Here is a 19,964-nt window from a genome sequence, read left to right as displayed (position 1 = left end):
ACCTGTGGATTATACTGTGGGACTGAGTATTTCCTGTGGATTATACTGAGGGACTGAGTATATCCTGTGGATTATATTGAGGGACTGAGTATAACCTGTGGTTTATACTGAGAGACTGAGTATAACCTGTGGATTAAACTGAGAGACTGAGTATAACCTGTGGAATATACTGAGGGACTGGGTATGAGCTGTGGATTATACAGAGGGACTGAGTATAACCTGTGGATTATACTGAGGGACTGAGTATAACCTGTGGATTATACTGAGGGACTGAGAATATCCTGTGGATTATACTGAGGGACTGAGTATATCCTGTGGATTATACTGAGGGACTGAGTATAACCTGTGGATTATACTGAGGGACTGAGTATATCCTGTGGATTATACTGAGGGACTGAGTATATCCTGTGGATTATATTGAGGGACTGAGTATAACCTGTGGATTATACGGAGAGACTGAGGATAACCTGTGGATTAAACTGAGAGACTGAGTATAACCTGTGGAATATACTGAGGGACTGGGCATAACCTGTGGATTATACAGAGGGACTGAGTATAACCTGTGGATTATACTGAGGGACTGAGTATAACCTGTGGATAATATTGAGAGACTGAGTATAACCTGTGGATTATACTGAGGGACTGAGTATAACCTGTGGATTATACTGAGAGACTGAGTATAACCTGTGGAATATACTGAGGGACTGAGTATAACCTGTGGATTATACTGAGAGACTGAGTATAACCTGTGGATTATACTGAGAGACTGAGTATAACCTGTGGATTATACTGAGGGACTGAGTATAACCTGTGGATTATACTGAGACACTGAGTATAACCTGTGGATTATACTGAGACACTGAGTATAACCTGTGGAATATACTGGGGGACAGGGTATAACCTGTGGATTATACTGAGAGACAGAGTATAACCTGTGGATTATTCTGAGGGACTGACTATAACCTGTGGATTATATTGAGGGACTGAGTATAACCTGTTGATTATATGGAGGGACTGAGTATAACCTGTGGATTATACTGAGAGACTGAGTGTAATCTGTCGATTATACTGGGAGACGGAGTATAACCTGTGGATTATATTGAGGGACTGAGTATAAACTGTGCATTATACTGAGGGACTGTGTATAACCTGTGGATTATACTGAGGGACTGGGTGTAACCTGTGGATTATACTGAGGGACTGGGTATAACCTGTGAATTATACTGAGGGACTGAGTATAACCTGTGGATTATACTGAGGGACTGAGTCTAAACTGAGGATTCTACTGAGGGACTGGGTATAACCTGTGGATTATACTGAGAGACTGAGTATAAACTGTGGATTATACTGAGGGACTGGGTGTAAACTGAGGATTATAAAGAGGGACAGAGTATAACCTGTGTATTTAGCCGAGGGACTGAGTATAACCTGTGGATTATACTGAGGGACTGAGTATAACCTGTGGATAATACCGAGGGCCTTGGTATAACCTGTGGATTATACTGAGGGACTGTGGAGAACCCGTGGATTATACTGAGGGACTGAGTATAACCTGTGGATTATACTGAGGGACTGAGTCTAATACTGTGGATTATACTGAGGGTCTGGGAATAACCTGTGGATTCTACTGCGGGACTGTGGAGAACCCGTGGTTTATACTGAGGGACTGAGTATAATCTGTGGAATATACTGAGGGACTGAGTATGTCCTGTGGATTATACTGAGGGACTGAGTATAACCTGTGGATTATAGTGAGGGACTGAGTATATCCTGTAGATTATACTGAGGGACTGAGTATAACCTGTGGATTATACTGAGCGACTGAGTATAACCTGTGGATTATACTGAGGGACTGAGTATAACCTGTGGATTATACTGAGGGACTGAGTATAACCTGTGGATTATACTGAGGGACTTAGTATATCCTGTGGATTATACTGAGGGACTGAGTATATCCTGTGGATTATTGTGAGGGACTGAGTCTAACCTGTGGATTATACTGAGGGACTGAGTATATCCTGTGGATTATACTGAGGGACTGAGTATAACCTGTGGATTATACTGTGGGACTGAGTATTTCCTGTGGATTATACTGAGGGACTGAGTATATCCTGTGGATTATATTGAGGGACTGAGTATAACCTGTGGTTTATACTGAGAGACTGAGTATAACCTGTGGATTATACTGAGAGACTGAGTATAACCTGTGGAATATACTGAGGGACTGGGTATAAACTGTGGATTATACAGAGGGACTGAGTGTAACCTGTGGATTATACTGAGGGACTGAGTATAACCTGTGGATTATACTGAGGGACTGAGAATATCCTGTGGATTATACTGAGGGACTGAGTATATCCTGTGGATTATACTGAGGGACTGAGTTTAACCTGTGGATTATACTGAGGGACTGAGTATATCCAGTGGATTATACTGAGGGACTGAGTATATCCTGTGGATTATATTGAGGGACTGAGTATAACCTGTGGATTATACGGAGAGACTGAGTATAACCTGTGGATTAAACTGAGAGACTGAGTATAACCTGTGGAATATACTGAGGGACTGGGCATAACCTGTGGATTATACAGAGGGACTGAGAATAACCTGTGGTTTATACTGAGGGACTGAGTATAACCTGTGGATAATATTGAGAGACTGAGTATAACCTGTGGATTATACTGAGGGACTGAGTATAACCTGTGGATTATACTGAGAGACTGAGTATAACCTGTGGAATATACTGAGGGACTGAGTATAACCTGTGGATTATACTGAGGGACTGAGTATAACCTGTGGATTATACTGAGGGACTGAGTATAACCTGTGGATTATACTGAGGGACTGAGTATAACCTGTGGAATATACTGAGGGACTGAGTACAACCTGTGGATTATACTGAGAGACTGAGTATAACCTGTGGATTATATTGAGGGACTGAGTCTAACCTGTGGATTATACTGAGGTACTCAATATATCCTCTGGATTATACTGAGGGACTGAGTATAACCTGTGTGTTATACTGAGGGACGGAGTATATCCTGTGGATTATACTGAGGGACTGAGTATAACCTGTGGATTATACTGAGGGACTGAGTATATCCTGTGGATTATACTGAGGGACTGAGTATATCCTGTGGATTATACTGAGGGACTGAGACTAACCTGTGGATTATACTGAGGGACTGAGTATATCCTGTGGATTATACTGAGGGACTGGGTATAACCTGTGGATTATATTGAGGGACTGAGTATAACCTCTGGATTATACTGAGAGACTGAGTATAACCTGTGGATTAAACTGAGACTGAGTATATCCTGTGGATTATATTGAGGGACTGAGTATAACCTGTGGATTATACTGAGGGACTGAGTATAACCTGTGGATTATACTGAGGGACTGAGTAAATCCTGTGGATTATATTGAGGAACTGAGTATAACCTGTGGAATATACTGGGGGACTGGGTATAACCTGTGGATTATACTGAGGGACTGAGTATAACCTGTGGATTATTCTGAGGGACTGAGTATAACCTGTGGATTATACTGAGAGACTGAGTATAACCTGTGGATTATACTGAGGGACTGAGAATATCCTGTGGATTATACTGAGGGACTGAGTCTAACCTGTGGATTATACTGAGGGACTGAGTATATCCTGTGGATTATACTGAGGGACTGAGTCTAACCTGTGGATTATACTGAGGGACTGAGTATATCCTGTGGATTATACTGAGGGACTGTGTATAACATGTGGATTATACTGAGGGACTGAGTATATCCTGTGGATTATACTGAGGGACTGAGTATATCCTGTGGATTATACTGAGGGACTGGGTATATCCTATGGATTATACTGAGGGACTGAGTATATCCTGTGGATTATATTGAGGGACTGAGTATTACCACTGGATTATACTGAGAGACTGAGTATAACCTGTGGATTAAACTGAGAGACTGAGTATAAGCTGTGGAATATACTGAGGGACTGGAAATAACCTGTGGATTATACTGAGGGACTGAGTATAACCTGTGGATTATACTGAGGGACTAAGTATAACCTGTGGAATATACTGAGGGACTGGGTATAACCTGTGGATTATATTGAGGGACTGAGTATAACCTGTGGATTATACAGAGGGACTGAGTATAACCTGTGGATTATACTGAGGTACTGAGTATAACCTGTGGATTATACTGAGAGACTGAGTATAACCTGTGGATTATATTGAGGGACTGAATCTAACCTGTGGATTATACTGTGGGACTCAATATATCCTATGGATTATACTGAGGGACTGAGTATAACCTGTGGGTTATACTGAGGGACTGAGTATATCCTGTGGATTATACTGAGGGACTGAGTATAACTTGTGGATTATACTGAGGGACTGAGTATAACCTGTGGATTATACTGAGGGACTGAGTATAACCTGTGGATTATACTGAGGGACTGAGTATATCCTGTGGATTATATTGAGGGACTGAGTATAACCTGTGGATTATACTGAGGGACTGAGTATATCCTGTGGATTATAGTGAGGGACTGAGTCTAAACTGTGGATTATACTGAGGGACTGAGTATATCCTGTGGATTATACTGAGGGACTGAGTATAACCTGTGGATTAAAACTGTGGGACTGAGTATTTCCTGTGGATTATACTGAGGGACTGAGTATATCCTGTGGATTATATTGAGGGACTGAGTATAACCTGTGGATTATACTGAGAGACTGAGTATAACCTGTGGATTATACTGAGAGACTGAGTATAACCTGTGGAATATACTAAGGGACTGGGTATAAACTGTGGATTATACAGAGGGACTGAGTATAACCTGTGGATTATACTGAGGGACTGAGTATAACCTGTGGATTATACTGAGGGACTGAGAATATCATGTGGATTCTACTGAGGGACTGAGTATATCCTGTGGATTATACTGAGGGACTGAGTATAACCTGTGGATTATACTGAGGGACTGAGTATATCCCGTGGATTATACTGAGGGACTGAGTATATCCTGTGGATTATATTGAGGGACTGAGTATAACCTGTGGATTATACAGAGAGACTGAGTATAACCTGTGGATTAAACTGAGAGACTGAGTATAACCTGTGGAATATACTGAGGGACTGGGCATAACCTGTGGATTATACAGAGGGACTGAGTATAACCTGTGGATTATACTGAGGGACTGAGCATAACCTGTGGATTATACTGAGGGACTGAGTATAACCTGTGGATTATACTGAGAGACTGAGTATAACCTGTGGAATATACTGAGGGACTGAGTATAACCTGTGGATTATACTGACAGACTGAGTATAACCTGTGGATTATACTGAGAGACTGAGTATAACCTGTGGATTATACTGAGGGACTGAGTATAACCTGTGGATTTTACTGAGGGGCTGAGTATAACCTGTGGATTATACTGAGACACTGAGTATAACCTGTGGAATATACTGGGGGACAGGGTATAACCTGTGGATTATACTGAGAGACAGAGTATAACCTGTGGATTATTCTGAGGGACTGACTATAACCTGTGGATTATACTGAGAGACTGAGTATAAACTGTGGATTATACTGAGGGACTGAGTATAACCTGTGGATTATACTGAGGGACTGAGTATTACCTGTGGATTATACTGAGAGACTGAGTATAACCTGTGGATTATACTGAGGGACTGAGTATAATCTGTGGATTATACTGAGGGACTGAGTATAACCTGTGGATTATACTGAGAGACTGAGTATAACCTGCGGAATATACTGAGGGACTGGGTATAACCTGTGGATTATACTGAGAGACTGAGTATAACCTGTGGATTATACAGAGGGACTGAGTATAACCTGTGGATTATATTGAGGGACTGAGTATAACCTGTTGATTATATGGAGGGACTGAGTATAACCTGTGGATTATACTGAGAGACTGAGTATAACCTGTGGATTATACTGGGAGACTGAGTATAACCTGTGGATTATATTGAGGGACTGAGTATAAACTGTGCATTATACTGAGGGACTGTGTATAACCTGTGGATTATACTGAGGGACTGGGTGTAACCTGTGGATTATACTGAGGGACTGGGTATAACCTGTGAATTGTACTGAGGGACTGAGTATAACCTGTGGATTATACTGAGGGACTGTGTCTAAACTGAGGATTCTACTGAGGGACTGGGTATAACCTGTGGATTATACTGAGAGACTGAGTATAAACTGTGGATTATACTGAGGGACTGGGTGTAACCTGTGGATTATAAAGAGGGACTGAGTAAAGCCTGAGGATTATGCCGAGGGACTGAGTATAACCTGTGGATTATACTGAGGGACTGAGTATAACCTGTGGATAATACCGAGGGCCTTGGTATAAGCTGTGAATTATACTGAGGGACTGTGGAGAACCCGTGGATTATACTGAGGGACTGAGTATAACCTGTGGATTATACTGAGGGACTGAGTCTAATACTGTGGATTATACTGAGGGCCTGGGAATCACCTGTGGATTCTACTGCGGGACTGTGGAGAACCCGTGGTTTATACTGAGGGACTGAGTATAATCTGTGGAATATACTGAGGGACTGAGTATATCCTGTGGATTATACTGAGGGACTGAGTATAACCTGTGGATTATAGTGAGGGACTGAGTATATCCTGTGGATTATACTGAGGGACTGAGTATAACCTGTGGATTATACTGAGCGACTGAGTATAACCTGTGGATTATACTGAGGGACTGAGTATAACCTGTGGATTATACTGAGGGACTGAGTATAACCTGTGGATTATACTGAGGGACTGAGTATTTCCTGTGGATTATATTGAGGGACTGAGTATAACCTGTGGATTATACGGAGAGACTGAGTATAACCTGTGGATTAAACTGAGAGACTGAGTATAACCTGTGGAATATACTGAGGGACTGGGCATAACCTGTGGATTATACAGAGGGACTGAGTATAACCTGTGGATTATACTGAGGGACTGAGTATAACCTGTGGATAATATTGAGAGACTGAGTATAACCTGTGGATTATACTGAGGGACTGAGTATAACCTGTGGATTCTACTGAGGGACTGGGTATAACCTGTGGAATATACTGAGGGACTGGGTATAACCTGTGGATTATATTGAGGGACTGAGTATAACCTGTGGATTATACAGAGGGACTGAGTATAACCTGTGGATTATACTGAGGGACTGAGTATAACCTGTGGATTATACTGAGAGACTGAGTATAACCTGTGGATTATATTGAGGGACTGAGTCTAACCTGTGTATTATACTGAGGGACTCAATATATCCTATGGATTATACTGAGGGACTGAGTATAACCTGTGGGTTATACTGAGGGACTGAGCATATCCTGTGGATTATACTGAGGGACTGAGTATAACCTGTGGATTATACTGAGGGACTGAGTATATCCTGTGGATTATACTGAGGGACTGAGTATATCCTGTGGATTATACTGAGGGACTGAGTCTAACCTGTAGATTATACTGAGGGACTGAGTATATCCTGTGGATTATACTGATGGACTGAGTATAACCTGTGGATTATACTGAGGGACTGAGTATATCCTGTGGATTATACTGAGGGACTGAGTCTAACCTGTGGATTATACTGAGGGACTGAGTATATCCTGTGGATTATACTGAGGGACTGGGTATAACCTGTGAATTATATTGAGGGACTGAGTATAACCTCTGGATTATACTGAGAGACTGAGTATAACCTGTGGATTAAACTGAGAGAATAAGTATATCCTGTGGATTATATTGAGGGACTGAGTATAACCTGTGGATTATACTGAGGGACTGAGTATAACCTGTGGATTATACTGAGGGACTGAGTAAATCCTGTGGATTATATTGAGGTACTGAGTATAACCTGTGGATTATACTGAGGGACTGAGTATATCCTGTGGATTATAGTGAGGGACTGAGTCTAACCTGTGGATTATACTGAGGGACTGAGTATATCCTGTGGATTATACTGAGGGACAGAGTATAACCTGTGGATTATACTGAGGGACTGAGTATTTCCTGTGGATTATACTGAGGGACTGAGTATATCCTGTGGATTATATTGGTGGACTGAGTATAACCTGTGGATTATACTGAGAGACTGAGTATAACCTGTGGATTATACTGAGAGACTGAGTATAACCTGTGGAATATACTGAGGGACTGGGTATAAACTGTGGATTATACAGAGGGACTGAGTATAACCTGTGGATTATACTGCGGGACTGAGTATAACCTGTGGATTATACGGAGGGACTGAGAATATCCTGTGGATTATACTGAGGAACTGAGTATAAACTGTGGATTATACTGAGGGACTGAGTATAACCTGTGGATTATACTGAGGGACTGAGTATATCCTGTGGATTATACTGAGGGACTGAGTATATCCTGTGGATTATATTGAGGGACTGAGTATAACCTGTGGATTATACGGAGAGACTGAGTATAACCTGTGGATTATACTGAGAGACTGAGTATAACCTGTGGAATATACTGAGGGACTGGGTATAACCTGTGGATTATACAGAGGGACTGAGTATAACCTGTGGATTAAACTGAGGGACTGAGTATAACCTGTGGATTATACTGCGAGACTGAGTATAACCTGTGGATTATACTGAGGGACTGAGTATAACCTGTGGATTATACTGCGAGACTGAGTATAACCTGTGGAATATACTGAGGGATTGAGTATAACCTGTGGATTATACTGAGAGACTGAGTATAACCTGTGGATTATTCTGAGGGACTGGGTATAACCTGTGGATTATACTGAGAGACTGAGTATAACCTGTGGAATATACTGTGGGACTGGGTATAACCTGTGGATTATACAGAGGGACTGAGTATAACCTGTGGATTATACTGAGGGACTGAGTATAACCTGTGGATTATACTGAGAGACTGAGTATAACCTGTGGAATATACTGAGGGACTGAGTATAACCTGTGGATTATACTGAGAGACTGAGTATAACCTGTGGATTATACTGAGAGACTGAGTATAACCTGTGGAATATACTGTGGGACTGGGTATAACCTGTGGATTATACTGAGGGACTGAGTATAACCTGTGGATTATTCTGAGGGACTGAGTATAACCTGTGGATTATACTGAGAGACTGAGTATAACCTGTGGATTATACTGAGGGACTGAGAATATCCGGTGGATTATACTGAGGGACTGAGTCTAACCTGTGGATTATACTGAGGGACTGAGTATATCCTGTGGATTATACTGAGGGACTGAGTCTAACCTGTGGATTATACTGAGGGACTGAGTATATCCTGTGGATTATACTGAGGGACTGAGTATAACATGTGGATTATACTGAGGGACTGAGTATATCCTGTGGATTATACTGAGGGACTGAGTATAACCTGTAGATTATACTGAGAGACTGAGTATAACCTGTGGAATATACTGAGGGACTGAGTATAATCTGTGGATTATACTGAGAGACTGAGTATAACCTGTGGATTATACTGAGAGACTGAGTATATCCTATGGATTATACTGAGGGACTGAGTATAACCTGTGGATTATACTGAGAGACTGAGTATAACCTGTGGATTATACTGGGAGACTGAGTATAACCTGTGGATTATATTGAGGGACTGAGTATAAACTGTGCATTATACTGAGGGACTGTGTATAACCTGTGGATTATACTGAGGGACTGGGTGTAACCTGTGGATTATACTGAGGGACTGGGTATAACCTGTGAATTGTACTGAGGGACTGAGTATAACCTGTGGATTATACTGAGGGACTGTGTCTAAACTGAGGATTCTACTGAGGGACTGGGTATAACCTGTGGATTATACTGAGAGACTGAGTATAAACTGTGGATTATACTGAGGGACTGGGTGTAACCTGTGGATTATAAAGAGGGACTGAGTATAGCCTGTGGATTATGCCGAGGGACTGAGTATAACCTGTGGATTATACTGAGGGACTGAGTATAACCTGTGGATAATACCGAGGGCCTTGGTATAAGATGTGGATTATACTGAGGGACTGTGGAGAACCCGTGGATTATACTGAGGGACTGAGTATAACCTGTGGATTATACTGAGGGACTGAGTCTAATACTGTGGATTATACTGAGGGCCTCGGAATAACCTGTGGATTCTACTGCGGGACTGTGGAGAACCCGTGGTTTATACTGAGGGACTGAGTATAATCTGTGGAATATACTGAGGGACTGAGTATGTCCTGTGGATTATACTGAGGGACTGAGTATAACCTGTGGATTATAGTGAGGGACTGAGTATATCCTGTGGATTATACTGAGGGACTGAGTATAACCTGTGGATTATACTGAGCGACTGAGTATAACCTGTGGATTATACTGAGGGACTGAGTATAACCTGTGGATTATACTGAGGGACTGAGTATAACCTGTGGATTATACTGAGGGACTGAGTATTTCCTGTGGATTATATTGAGGGACTGAGTATAACCTGTGCATTATACTGAGGGACTGAGTATATCCTGTGGATTATAGTGAGGTACTGAGTCTAACCTGTGGATTATACTGAGGGACTGAGTATATCCTGTGGATTATACTGAGGGACTGAGTATAACCTGTGGATTATACTGTGGGACTGAGTATTTCCTGTGGATTATACTGAGGGACTGAGTATATCCTGTGGATTATATTGAGGGACTGAGTATAACCTGTTGATTATACTGAGAGACTGAGTATAACCTGTGGATTATACTGAGAGACTGAGTATAACCTGTGGAATATACTGAGGGACTGGGTATAAACTGTGGATTATACAGAGGGACTGAGTATAACCTGTGGATTATACTGAGGGACTGAGTATAACCTGTGGATTATACTGAGGGACTGAGAATATCCTGTGGATTATACTGAGGGACTGAGTATATCCTGTGGATTATACTGAGGGACTGAGTATAACCTGTGGATTATACTGAGGGACTGAGTATATCCTGTGGATTATACTGAGGGACTGAGTATATCCTGTGGATTATATTGAGGGACTGAGTATAACCTGTGGATTATACGGAGAGACTGAGTATAACCTGTGGATTAAACTGAGAGACTGAGTATAACCTGTGGAATATACTGAGGGACTGGGCATAACCTGTGGATTATACAGAGGGACTGAGTATAACCTGTGGATTATACTGAGGGACTGAGTATAACCTGTGGATAATATTGAGAGACTGAGTATAACCTGTGGATTATACTGAGGGACTGAGTATAACCTGTGGATTATACTGAGAGACTGAGTATAACCTGTGGAATATACTGAGGGACAGGGTATAACCTGTGGATTATATTGAGGGACTGAGTATAACCTGTGGATTATACAGAGGGACTGAGTATAACCTGTGGATTATACTGAGGGACTGAGTATAACCTGTGGATTATACTGAGAGACTGAGTATAACCTGTGGATTATATTGAGGGACTGAGTCTAACCTGTGGATTATACTGAGGGACTCAATATATCCTATGGATTATACTGAGGGACTGAGTATAACCTGTGGGTAATACTGAGGGACTGAGCATATCCTGTGGATTATACTGAGGGACTGAGTATAACCTGTGGATTATACTGAGGGACTGAGTATATCCTGTGGATTATACTGAGGGACTGAGTATATCCTGTGGATTATACTGAGGGACTGAGTCTAACCTGTAGATTATACTGAGGGACTGACTATATCCTGTGGATTATACTGATGGACTGAGTATAACCTGTGGATTATACTGAGGGACTGAGTATATCCTGTGGATTATACTGAGGGACTGAGTCTAACCTGTGGATTATACTGAGGGACTGAGTATATCCTGTGGATTATACTGAGGGACTGGGTATAACCTGTGGATTATATTGAGGGACTGAGTATAACCTCTGGATTATACTGAGAGACTGAGTATAACCTGTGGATTATACTGAGGGACTGAGTATAACCTGTGGATTATACTGAGGGACTGAGTATAACCTGTAGATTATACTGAGGGACTGAGTATATCCTGTGGATTATAGTGAGGGACTGAGTCTAACCTGTGGATTATACTGAGGGACTGAGTATATCCTGTGGATTATATTGAGGTACTGAGTATAACCTGTAGATTATACTGAGGGACTGAGTATATCCTGTGGATTATAGTGAGGGACTGAGTCTAACCTGTGGATTATACTGAGGGACTGAGTATATCCTGTGGATTATACTGAGGGACTGAGTATAACCTGTGGATTATACTGAGGGACTGAGTATTTCCTGTGGATTATACTGAGGGACTGAGTATATCCTGTGGATTATATTGGTGGACTGAGTATAACTTGTGGATTATACTGAGAGGCTGAGTATAACCTGTGGATTATACTGAGAGACTGAGTATAACCTGTGGAATATACTGAGGGACTGGGTATTAACTGTGGATTATACAGAGGGACTGAGTATAACCTGTGGATTATACTGCGGGACTGAGTATAACTTGTGGATTATACGGAGGGACTGAGAATATCCTGTGGATTATACTGAGGGACTGAGTATAAACTGTGGATTATACTGAGGGACTGAGTATAACCTGTGGATTATACTGAGGGACTGAGTATATCCTGTGGATTATACTGAGGGACTGAGTATATCCTGTGGATTATATTGAGGGACTGAGTATAACCTGTGGATTATACGGAGAGACTGAGTATAACCTGTGGATTATACTGAGAGACTGAGTATAACCTGTGGAATATACTGAGGGACTGGGTATAACCTGTGGATTATACAGACGGACTGAGTATAACCTGTGGAATATACTGAGGGACTGAGTATAACCTGTGGATTATACTGAGAGACTGAGTATAACCTGTGGATTATACTGAGAGACTGAGTATAACCTGTGGATTATACTGAGTGACTGAGTATAACCTGTGGAATATACTGTGGGACTGGGTATAACCTGTGGATTATACTGAGGGACTGAGTATAACCTGTGGATTATTCTGAGGGACTGAGTATAACCTGTGGATTATACTGAGAGACTGAGTATAACCTGTGGATTATACTGAGGGACTGAGAATATCCTGTGGATTATACTGAGGGACTGAGTCTAACCTGTGGATTATACTGAGGGACTGAGTATATCCTGTGGATTATACTGAGGGACTGAGTCTAACCTGTGGATTATACTGAGGGACTGAGTATATCCTGTGGATTATACTGAGGGACTGAGTATAACATGTGGATTATACTGAGGGACTGAGTATATCCTGTGGATTATACTGAGGGACTGAGCATAACCTGTAGATTATACTGAGAGACTGAGTATAACCTGTGGAATATACTGAGGGACTGAGTATAATCTGTGGATTATACTGAGAGACTGAGTATAACCTGTGGATTATACTGAGAGACTGAGTATATCCTATGGATTATACTGAGGGACTGAGTATAACCTGTGGATTATACTGAGGGACTGAGTATATCCTGTGGATTATACTGAGGGACTGAGTATAACATGTGGATTATACTGAGGGACTGAGTATATCCTGTGGATTATACTGAGGGACTGAGCATAACCTGTAGATTATACTGAGAGACTGAGTATAACCTGTGGAATATACTGAGGGACTGAGTATAATCTGTGGATTATACTGAGAGACTGAGTATAACCTGTGGATTATACTGAGAGACTGAGTATATCCTATGGATTATACTGAGGGACTGAGTATAACCTGTGGATTATACTGAGGGACTGAGTATAACCTGTGGATTATACCGAGAGACTGAGTATAACCTGTGGATTATACTGAGGGACTGGGTATTACCTGTGGATTATACTGAGGGACTGAGTATAACCTGTGGATTATAATGAGGGACTGAGAAAACCTGTGGATTATACTGAGAGACTGAGTATAACCTGTGGAATATACTGAGGGACTGGGTATAACCTGTGGATTATAATGAGGGACTGAGTATAACCTGTGGATTATACTGAGAGACTGAGTATAACCTGTGGAATATACTGAGGGACTGGGTATAACCTGTGGATTATGCTGAGTGACTGAGTATAACCTGTGGATTATACTGAGAGACTGAGTATAACCTGTGGAATATACTGAGGGACAGGGTATAACCTGTGGATTATATTGAGGGACTGAGTATAACCTGTGGATTATACAGAGGGACTGAGTATAACCTGTGGATTATACTGAGGGACTGAGTATAACCTGTGGATTATACTGAGAGACTGAGTATAACCTGTGGATTATATTGAGGGACTGAGTCTAACCTGTGGATTATACTGAGGGACTCAATATATCCTATGGATTATACTGAGGGACTGAGTATAACCTGTGGGTAATACTGAGGGACTGAGCATATCCTGTGGATTATACTGAGGGACTGAGTATAACCTGTGGATTATACTGAGGGACTGAGTATATCCTGTGGATTATACTGAGGGACTGAGTATATCCTGTGGATTATACTGAGGGACTGAGTCTAACCTGTAGATTATACTGAGGGACTGACTATATCCTGTGGATTATACTGATGGACTGAGTATAACCTGTGGATTATACTGAGGGACTGAGTATATCCTGTGGATTATACTGAGGGACTGAGTCTAACCTGTGGATTATACTGAGGGACTGAGTATATCCTGTGGATTATACTGAGGGACTGGGTATAACCTGTGGATTATATTGAGGGACTGAGTATAACCTCTGGATTATACTGAGAGACTGAGTATAACCTGTGGATTATACTGAGGGACTGAGTATAACCTGTGGATTATACTGAGGGACTGAGTATAACCTGTAGATTATACTGAGGGACTGAGTATATCCTGTGGATTATAGTGAGGGACTGAGTCTAACCTGTGGATTATACTGAGGGACTGAGTATATCCTGTGGATTATATTGAGGTACTGAGTATAACCTGTAGATTATACTGAGGGACTGAGTATATCCTGTGGATTATAGTGAGGGACTGAGTCTAACCTGTGGATTATACTGAGGGACTGAGTATATCCTGTGGATTATACTGAGGGACTGAGTATAACCTGTGGATTATACTGAGGGACTGAGTATTTCCTGTGGATTATACTGAGGGACTGAGTATATCCTGTGGATTATATTGGTGGACTGAGTATAACTTGTGGATTATACTGAGAGGCTGAGTATAACCTGTGGATTATACTGAGAGACTGAGTATAACCTGTGGAATATACTGAGGGACTGGGTATTAACTGTGGATTATACAGAGGGACTGAGTATAACCTGTGGATTATACTGCGGGACTGAGTATAACTTGTGGATTATACGGAGGGACTGAGAATATCCTGTGGATTATACTGAGGGACTGAGTATAAACTGTGGATTATACTGAGGGACTGAGTATAACCTGTGGATTATACTGAGGGACTGAGTATATCCTGTGGATTATACTGAGGGACTGAGTATATCCTGTGGATTATATTGAGGGACTGAGTATAACCTGTGGATTATACGGAGAGACTGAGTATAACCTGTGGATTATACTGAGAGACTGAGTATAACCTGTGGAATATACTGAGGGACTGGGTATAACCTGTGGATTATACAGACGGACTGAGTATAACCTGTGGAATATACTGAGGGACTGAGTATAACCTGTGGATTATACTGAGAGACTGAGTATAACCTGTGGATTATACTGAGAGACTGAGTATAACCTGTGGATTATACTGAGTGACTGAGTATAACCTGTGGAATATACTGTGGGACTGGGTATAACCTGTGGATTATACTGAGGGACTGAGTATAACCTGTGGATTATTCTGAGGGACTGAGTATAACCTGTGGATTATACTGAGAGACTGAGTATAACCTGTGGATTATACTGAGGGACTGAGAATATCCTGTGGATTATACTGAGGGACTGAGTCTAACCTGTGGATTATACTGAGGGACTGAGTATATCCTGTGGATTATACTGAGGGACTGAGTCTAACCTGTGGATTATACTGAGGGACTGAGTATATCCTGTGGATTATACTGAGGGACTGAGTATAACATGTGGATTATACTGAGGGACTGAGTATGTCCTGTGGATTATACTGAGGGACTGAGCATAACCTGTAGATTATACTGAGAGACTGAGTATAACCTGTGGAATATACTGAGGGACTGAGTATAATCTGTGGATTATACTGAGAGACTGAGTATAACCTGTGGATTATACTGAGAGACTGAGTATATCCTATGGATTATACTGAGGGACTGAGTATAACCTGTGGATTATACTGAGGGACTGAGTATAACCTGTGGATTATACCGAGAGACTGAGTATAACCTGTGGATTATACTGAGGGACTGGGTATTACCTGTGGATTATACTGAGGGACTGAGTATAACCTGTGGATTATAATGAGGGACTGAGTATAACCTGTGGATTATACTGAGAGACTGAGTATAACCTGTGGAATATACTGAGGGACTGGGTATAACCTGTGGATTATGCTGAGTGACTGAGTATAACCTGTGGATTATACAGAGGGACTGAGTATAACCTGTGGATTATATTGAGGGACTGAGTATAACCTGTGGATTATATGGAGGGACTGAGTATAACCTGTGGATTATCCTGAGAGACTGAGTATAACCTGTCGATTATACTGGGAGACTGAGTATAACCTGTCGATTATACTGAGCGACTGAGTATAAACTGTGGATTATATTGAGGGACTGAGTATAAACTGTGGATTATAATGAGGGACTGAGTATAACCTGTGGTTTATACTGAGGGACTGAGTCTAACCTGAGGATTCTACTGAGTGACCGAGTATAAACTGGATTATACTGAGAGACTGAGTATAAACTGTAGATTATACTGAGGGACTGGGTGTAACCTGTGGAATATACTGAGGGGCTGAGTATTACCTGTGGATTATACTGAGGGACTGAGTATAATCTGTGGAAAATACTGAGGGACTGAGTATTACCTGTGGATTATATTGAGGGACTGAGTATAACCTGTGGATAATACTGAGGGCCATGGTATAACCTGTGGATTATACTGAGGGACTGTGGAGAACCCGTGGATTATACTGAGGGACTGTGTGTAACCTGTGGATTATACTGAGGGACTGGGTATAACCTGTGAATTATACTGAGGGACTGAGTATAACCTGTGGTTTATACTGAGGGACTGAGTCTAACCTGAGGATTCTACTGAGTGACTGAGTATAAACTGTGGATTATACTGAGAGACTGAGTATAAACTGTAGATTATACTGAGGGACTGGGTGTAACCTGTGGAATATACTGAGGAGCTGAGTATTACCTGTGGATTATACTGAGGGACTGAGTATAATCTGTGGAAAATACTGAGGGACTGAGGATTACCTGTGGATTATATTGAGGGACTGAGTATAACCTGTGGATAATACTGAGGGCCATGGTATAACCTGTGGATTATACTGAGGGACTATGGAGAACCCGTGGATTATACTGAGGGACTGAGTATAATCTGTGGATTATACTGAGGGACTGAGTATAACCTGTGGATTATACTGAGGAACTGAGTCTGATACTGTGGATTATAATGAGGGCCTCGGAATAACCTGTGGATTCTACTGAGGGACTGTGGAGAACCCGTGGATTATACTGAGGGACTGAGTAAATCCTGTGGATTATATTGAGGGACTGAGTATAACCTGTGGATTCTACTGAGGGACTGAGTATATCCTGTGGATTATACTGAGGGACTGAGTCTAACCTGTGGATTATACTGAGGGACTGAGTATATCCTGTGGATTATACTGAGGGACTGAGTATAACCTGTGGATTATACTGAGGGACTGAGTATATCCTGTGGATTATACTGGGGGACTCAGTATATCCAGTGGATTATATTGAGGGACTGAGTATAACCTGTGGATTATACAGAGAGACTGAGTATAACCTGTGGATTACACTGAGAGACTGAGTATAACCTGTGGAATATACTGAGGGACTGGGTATAACCTGTGGATTATACAGAAGGACTGAGTATAACCTGTGGATTATACTGAGGGACTGAGTATAGCCTGTGGATTATACTGAGAGACTGAGTATAACCTGTGGAATATACTGAGGGACTGGGTATAACCTGTGGAATATACTGAGGGACTGGGTATAACCTGTGGATTATACAGAAGGACTGAGTATAACCTGTGGATTATACTGAGGGACTGAGCATAACCTGTGGATTATACTGAGAGACTGAGTATAACCTATGGAATATACTGAGGGACTGGGTATAACCTGTGGATTATACAGAAGGACTGAGTATAGCCTGTGGATTATACTGAGGGACTGAGTATAACCTGTGGATTATACTGAGGGACTGAGTTTATCCTGTGGATTATACTGAGGGACTGAGTATATCCTGTGGATTATACTGAGGGACTGAGTATAACCTGTGGATTATACTGAGGGACTGAGTATATCCTGTGGATTATACTGAGGGACTGAGTATATCCTGTGGATTATATTGAGGGACTGAGTATAACCTGTGGAATATAATGAGAGACTGAGTATAACCTGTGGTTTATACTGAGAGACTGAGTATAACCTGTGGAATATACTGAGGGACTGGGTATAACCTGTGGATTATACTGAGGGACTGAGTATAACCTGTGGATTATACTGAGGGACTCAGTATAACCTGTGGATTATACTGAGAGACTGAGTATAACCTGTGGAATATACTGAGGGACTGGGTATAACCTGTGGATTATACTGAGGTACTGAGTATAACCTGTGGATTATACTGAGGGACTGAGTATAACCTGTGGGTAATACTGAGAGACTGAGTATAACCTGTGGATTATACTGAGGGACTGAGTATAACCTGTGGATTATACTGAGGGACTGATTATAACCTGTGGATTATACTGAGGGACTGGGTAAATCCAGTGGATTATATTGAGGGACTGAGTATAACCTGTGGATTATACTGAGCGACTGAGTATATCCTGTGGATTATACTGAGGGACTGAGTCTAACCTGTGGAATATACTGAGGGACTGAGTATAACCTGTGGATTATACTGAGAGACTAAGTATAACCTGTGGATTATACTGAGAGACTGAGTATATCCTGTGGATTATACTGAGGGACTGGGTATAACCTGTGGATTATACTGAGGGACTGAGTATAACCTGTGGATTATACTGAGGGACTCAGTATAACCTGTGGATTATACTGAGAGACTGAGTATAACCTGTGGAATATACTGAGGGACTGAGTATAACCTGTGGATTATACTTAGAGACTGAGTATAACCTGTGGATTATTCTGAGGGACTGAGTATAACCTGTGGATTATACTGAGGGACTGAGTATAACCTGTGGATTATACTGAGAGACTGAGTATAAACTGTGGAATATACTGAGGGACTGGGTATAACCTGTGGATTATACTGAGGGACTGAGTATAACCTGTGGATTATACTGAGGGACTGAGTATAACCTGTGGATTATACTGAGAGACTGAGTATAACCTGTGGATTATACTGAGGGACTGAGTATAACCTGTGGATTATACTGCGGGACTGAGTATAACCTGTGGATTATACTGAGAGGCTGAGTATAACCTGTGGAATATTCTGAGGGACTCGGTATAACCTGTGGATTATATTGAGGGACTGAGTATAACCTGTGGATTATACAGAGGGACTGAGTATAACCTGTGGATTATATTGAGGGACTGAGTATAACCTGTGGATTATATGGAGGGACTGAGTATAACCTGTGGATTATACTGAGAGACTGAGTATAACCTGTCGATTATACCGAGAGACTGAGTACATCCTGTCGATTATACTGAGCGACTGAGTATAAACTGTGGATTATATTGAGGGACTGAGTATAAATTGTGGATTATACTAAGGGACTTTGTATA

This window comes from Scyliorhinus torazame, chromosome 12, assembly GCF_047496885.1.
Source record: "Scyliorhinus torazame isolate Kashiwa2021f chromosome 12, sScyTor2.1, whole genome shotgun sequence".
NCBI classification, from domain to species: domain Eukaryota; kingdom Metazoa; phylum Chordata; class Chondrichthyes; order Carcharhiniformes; family Scyliorhinidae; genus Scyliorhinus; species Scyliorhinus torazame.
Note: the sequence above shows the minus strand (reverse complement) of the source record.